This window comes from Catharus ustulatus, chromosome 2 (assembly GCF_009819885.2).
Source record: "Catharus ustulatus isolate bCatUst1 chromosome 2, bCatUst1.pri.v2, whole genome shotgun sequence".
Lineage (NCBI taxonomy): Eukaryota > Metazoa > Chordata > Aves > Passeriformes > Turdidae > Catharus > Catharus ustulatus.
The window spans coordinates 4,182,511-4,188,040 of NC_046222.1; the positions used below are offsets into that span (position 1 = coordinate 4,182,511).

Sequence of the window (5,530 nt, forward strand, 5' to 3'; positions counted from 1 at the left end):
GCTGGCGCCCCCCCGCGGCCGGCCGGCGGTGCTGCGGGGGGCGCGGGTGGTGCGGGGCGGCTCCCGGCCGGTGCAGCCCGGGGGTCACAGGAACGCTGAATCACAGGATCGCCGAGCCAGTGAGGCTGGAAAAGACCTGAGAGAGCATCGAGACCAATCTATGACCCAACATCACCCTGTCAACGAGACCACGGCACTGACTGCCACGTCCCGCCTTTCCTTACACACCTCTCCAGCACCTCCCTGGTAGCCCATCCCAATGTCAGAAAAATTAAGCCACAAACAGCAGAGATTTAGGTCCAAAAAGGCTGAGGTACTTGAGAGGCACAGACTTCCCAGAACGCCTGAGACCTGAGATTCCCCTCTAATGTATAACCCTCCCTTTTCATTTTCAATTCTTATGGAATTCATGGTTTTTCCCCATTGTTTCTTTCATCTTTCAATATCTAGTTCAATTTATCAAACCTACAATTTGTTTGTAAAGGCAAATATATTTTTTTCCATTCATCAATCAGTGGAATCCTTCCCATTGTTTCTCTCATCTCTCAGTGCTAGTCTTATCTACTGGCAGACCCACAGTTTGTTTGTAAAGACAAATCCTTCCTTTCACCAATCACTCCTCTCACCAATGTCTCATCAACCTTTCCATGAAGAATTTCCCATGAATATCCAACCTAAACCTCCCCTGGTGCAGCTTGAGGCCATGTCCTCCTTATCCTGTGGCTGGTTCCCCGGGAGAAGAGGCCAAACCCCACCTGCCTCCTTTCAGGTGGTTGCACAGAGTGATAAGGTCATCCCTGATCCTCCTTTTCTCCAGGCTGAACATCCCCAGCTCCCTCAGCTGCTCCTCTTGGGGCTGCCTCGAGCTCTGGCGCTGTCCAGTTACCCTGCAGTGCAGGAAGCTTATCCAAGTGCCTCTGTAGGCATGGTACCAACCATTCCAGCTGGCACTGAACCTGTCTGGACAGTCACTGAGAATAAAACTGACAGTGGAGTCGTGCTGTGTATTCAAAAGCACCATAAGCACCACAGCGCTTTGATCACCGTGGTGTGGTGTCCAAGCACTCTCAGCTATGGAAGCCTCCTGCTGTGCATGACCCAGCCCAGTTTCCAACAGGGAAGTGACAGCAGGAGCAGGTCCTGGTGCTCATTTAGTGCCCCAACCCCTCTGCCAGCCTCGAGTTCCCCCAGGTGCACATTACGGCTCCGGTTTGTCCCAAGGGAATTGGGAAAGCGCTGCTGCAAGCTCTGAGCACAGACAGTGGTTCCTCCTGCCTCCACAGAAATCCTGCCTGTTACTCCCTGTTAACTCAGAGAGCCTGTTTCAGCGTGCATTGCCTGTAAGCACAAGATGCTTCAGAAGCTCTCCCGCTGCAGCACAACCACCTTTGCCTTTTGCCTAAAAATACCTGCGTGGAATTTCCCTCAGCTTGCTGACTGGACTCCCAGCTGCTACACACCCCCTGAGACCAAGCTTTCATCCTTCCCTCTTCCTCCTTGCTCATGAGAACCTCTTTGTTGTGCCGTGTTTTCCCAACCCTGCATTTTAAAGGAGTTGCACAAGCTGAGTCATATCTCAAAGCTATTGCTCACTGCATCCCTGAGCCTCAAGGAGCCTTGTGGGATGCTCTGCTCCTGCCCAGTGCTCGCTCCATGGATGCTGCTCCTCACCCAGATCCCTGTGCCACCAGTTTCTCTGCCACTCTCTGGACACCTCATCACATCTGCAGGTGAGAGAGGCCACAGGAAGGGCCACCATGTGCCACGCTGAGGGCTGTGATAAAGCAAGCCTGCAAAAACACAGGCAGATTTTTTTTTCTTTATTATCATCAGCTGTGATACCAGACACCACCTTACAGTTCTCATGGGATTTAAAATGTAACAGCTTATGCATCCATAATTTATACCCTAAGGAGAAGCTCTGGAGCACGTTCCTCATCTAACTGTTGTACATGTTTTATAGAAATCCAGGCTAGCAGAAATGCAGGGCACCTCTTGGGAATAAATATCAACAACACAGAGAACCCTTTGTATTACAGGGAAATATCACCTAGCTTGGTTGGCACCTCATTTGACTTCCCTTCTGGGTGGGTCCTCAGCCAATTCATCAGTACCCCTGCTTTCCAAATGGAGCAGAAACTGATAGGCAGTGATAAGAGCCCTTTCATTCCAAGCTCTTTTTCCTCAACATTTTCTCAGAGCTTTTCCTTTCCATGGAAACTCCACCCAGCCTTATGCTCTCCAGGGTGACTAGAAGTGCTCTCACCAGTATGGAAGCACCTCAGTGCCCAGAGCTCACTGTTTACCTCCAGGTCCTTCAGTACTGCACAGTATAAAACTGTTCAATCCTCTGAAGAGGCCAAGCTTGACCCTTCTGGGTATTTTTGCAAGATAGTAAACCTAAAAAAAATTAAACAAAAAAAAAGCATTTTTCTTATTCTCAAAACGATTGTCTTTCACAGAGCTCACATGTTCCCTTTTTGGGTACTAAACCTGATTTGGCCACACATGGCCCTTACCTACATTCTCCTTTCCCTGACAGAGCTGGGATCACACTGCCACAGGAACAGCCCTGACCTCCCTGTTTAATTTGATGTTAAAAAAAAGAGTAATAACTTCTAGGAGGAGGAGAAAATATATTTAGACTGATTTTACATTTTTCATGGTTTTGATTGTTTTCTCTTTAGCCTGCATCTCTGTAGGTCCTAGAGGAATTGTACAGTATACACTGTTTAGTGTGCAGAGATAATTACTCCTGCAAAAAATATCCCCCCCAACACACTCATTTTGAATTAGTAATAGAAGAACATGAGAGAAAAAGGAAAAAAAAAAACCCAGGCTCTATTTGTACAAGAAGGCATTGTGTGTACCATACAACAATATTTTTTCTTCTGCAAGCTGGGAGAAACTGTGACTAGCAGATAATGTCACATTCATGTTTACTTTAGTTAAATAGAAATGCAGGGGTTTTTGTTTTTGGTGGTTTTTTTTTTTTTTTTTTTCAAAACTCAAGAGCTGGCAGCAGCACAGTAATTGCATACAGACTTTGAAGAGTTTGGGAACTGTTTTTCACAGTCAGTGTTGTTGAGGCTGGAAGGGTCCTCTGGAAATCACCCAGCCCAACCCCTCTGCCAAGGCAGGGTCACCTTGAGCAGGTTACACAAGGAAATGTCCAGGTGGGGTTTAAATGTCTCCAGAGAGGGAGAATCCATGACCTCCCTGGGCAGCTGTTCCAGTGCTCTGGCCCATTAGCACAAGGAAGTGCTTCCTCATGTTGAGTGGAAATTTTTGCAATTTTTTTTGTGGCCATTGCTCCTCATCCTGTCACCATCCTCTTGCCACCCACCTTTGAGTATTTATAGGAGATGTCCTCTCAGTCTTGTCTTCCATGACCTGGCTTTTTCATAATTTGATTGAGAAGAATGTCTTGGATCACTGTCATTCCACAGAATGCAAGAGTAAGTTCTCAGGAAAACTAAGAATGGAAAAAGATGGGAATGATGAGTTATTCCAGCACTGCAGGGATGCTAAGGAGCAATTTCAGTCATGAGTCTTCCTGATAACCTTGATACATAAGAAAGTACACAAAATGGAAGCAATTTGTCTTCCCATCTCTTCCTCCTACCTTCCCCCCAGCTTCTCGGAATATTTTGGATTACAGGCAAAATTAGTTTAGAGGCTATTACTGTACAGAAGCAAAAACCAAGGTGGCACCATCCACTCTGACCATCAGCATTCCAAGACTCTCTATATTAAGCAGGTCTGCATGAAATCATCACCTGTAAGTCAGGAAAGCAAAAAGTAACGTGGCCTCTACTCGGCTGTGGTACAGTTGGAAATTATGGAAACGAACCACGATTTTCCCCCTCACCGCTCTGAGGTTTGTGGCTCGCACCCACAGGGAGAGAGAGCATCACACCCACAGGGAACAGGGCATCGCACCCACAAGGGAGCAGGGCATCGCACCCACAAGGGAGCAGGGTTGCCGCGGTGCCCGTCAGGAGCCCGGGGACCGCCGGCAGCCACAGGGAAGCGCCTGTGCCCCCTCAGGAGCCGGGAATACACAGGAATGGGGACAGGCCGCAGCCGTCCCACACAGGAGCTGTGCGGCGCCACCGGAGCGTTCCTCAGCAGGGGAAAGAAAAACCTCCTCATGGCGGCTCGTTGGTCTAGGGGTATGATTCTCGCTTAGGGTGCGAGAGGTCCCGGGTTCAAATCCCGGACGAGCCCAGTCTTTTTTTCCTTCTTATCTTTCTCCGCAGCAGCGGCGGCTCCTGCGCACAGGAAAGGGACGCGGACGGGGCTGACAGCGCGACCCGCTCGTTTCTTTTCAGCTCAGCAGAAAGCGTTAAGAACTCACCAAGGACCGGCCGCTCCTCTCCGTCTCGCACCGCGCGCCGCTACCCCCATTTTCCCAGGCAGATCCCCGCCTTCCCCCGCACCGAGCAGCGCGGCCGGGCCGCTCCTCGCCCTCCCGCGCGGCCCAAGCTCGGCGCCTCAGCCGGGCCGGCCCCGGCCTGGTCCCCGCGCCCCCGGCCGCGCTGCGGGCGGGCCTGGGGCAAAACCGCAGCAGGGCCCCGCGGCGGCAAAATAGAGAGCGCTGAGCGCCCCCTTCCCAGCGGGCTCGTCCGGGATTTGAACCCGGGACCTCTCGCACCCGAAGCGAGAATCATACCCCTAGACCAACGAGCCGCTCTGTAGGACCTTCCCCAGCTCAGCAGTTCAGTGCCGTCCCGCCTCCTCCCGCCCCGGCCATTCGCGTCACTGCCCGTGCGGCTCTGTCCGTGCCGGCCACATCCAGCGGCTTTGCCCGGCGCTCCGGAGCACACCGCTGCTCTCCCGAACTGCGCGGGATGCCGCCGTTTCTCCCTGCTCACCGCCTCCGTCTGCTTTCCCAGGACAATCCCTGGCATCGCCTTTCCCCGACCCTACGGCTCCGCTCGTTAGCGATGGCTCCGCGTCCCCGCGGGGGCAGCAACGGCCCCGCGGCGCTCCGCTGCCTTTCCCCCGGGGGGCGCAGGAACAACCCAGCCTTCCCACTCCCACTTCCACTGCCATCCCCACTCCGGCTCCGCGCGCACGATGGCGCTGGCAGCCGGGAGAGCTCGTTCCCGGGGGATGGAGAGGCGGAGGAATGGGACACCCCACACACCCCCCCCTCCAGCGGGTTTGGTTCGTCCCGGGCCGCGCCGCGCGCTGCGCCCCCTGGCGGTGCGCGGGGGTCGCACCGGTCCGCGCGTGTCACGGGTGCGCTCGGTCCGGTGCGCTCGAACTCTCCCGGGTGCGCTCGGACCGTCCCCGGTGCGCTCGGACCCTCCCGGGCCGACCCACGCGAGGAACAAGCGCCCACGGGAGCCCCCACAGGCATCGCCTTGGGCTTCTGAGCCCACAGCAGACCCCTGCCAATGGAAATCTCACCCCTTTTTTGCTTGTCGCTACCAGTTCTGTCCATTCTTCTTCGGGCTTCTTCATCTCTCCGGAAGGAAACAAAGCACACGGATTTTTGTTTTGCTTTAGTTTTATTCCGCCA

The 5,530-nt window shown here is 53.3% G+C and overlaps 2 non-coding genes across 2 annotated transcripts; one reads left to right on the top strand and one right to left on the bottom strand.

The window, feature by feature from the left end:
• The first annotated feature begins 4,158 nt into the window (after nt 1-4,158).
• On the top strand, nt 4,159-4,230 carry TRNAP-AGG. Its single transcript has one exon. It is a non-coding gene; the product is annotated as a tRNA-Pro (tRNA).
• Nucleotides 4,231-4,620: 390 nt separating this feature from the next.
• Nucleotides 4,621-4,692, bottom strand: TRNAP-CGG. The gene has a single exon. It is a non-coding gene; the product is annotated as a tRNA-Pro (tRNA).
• Between the last annotated feature and the right edge of the window lie 838 nt (nt 4,693-5,530).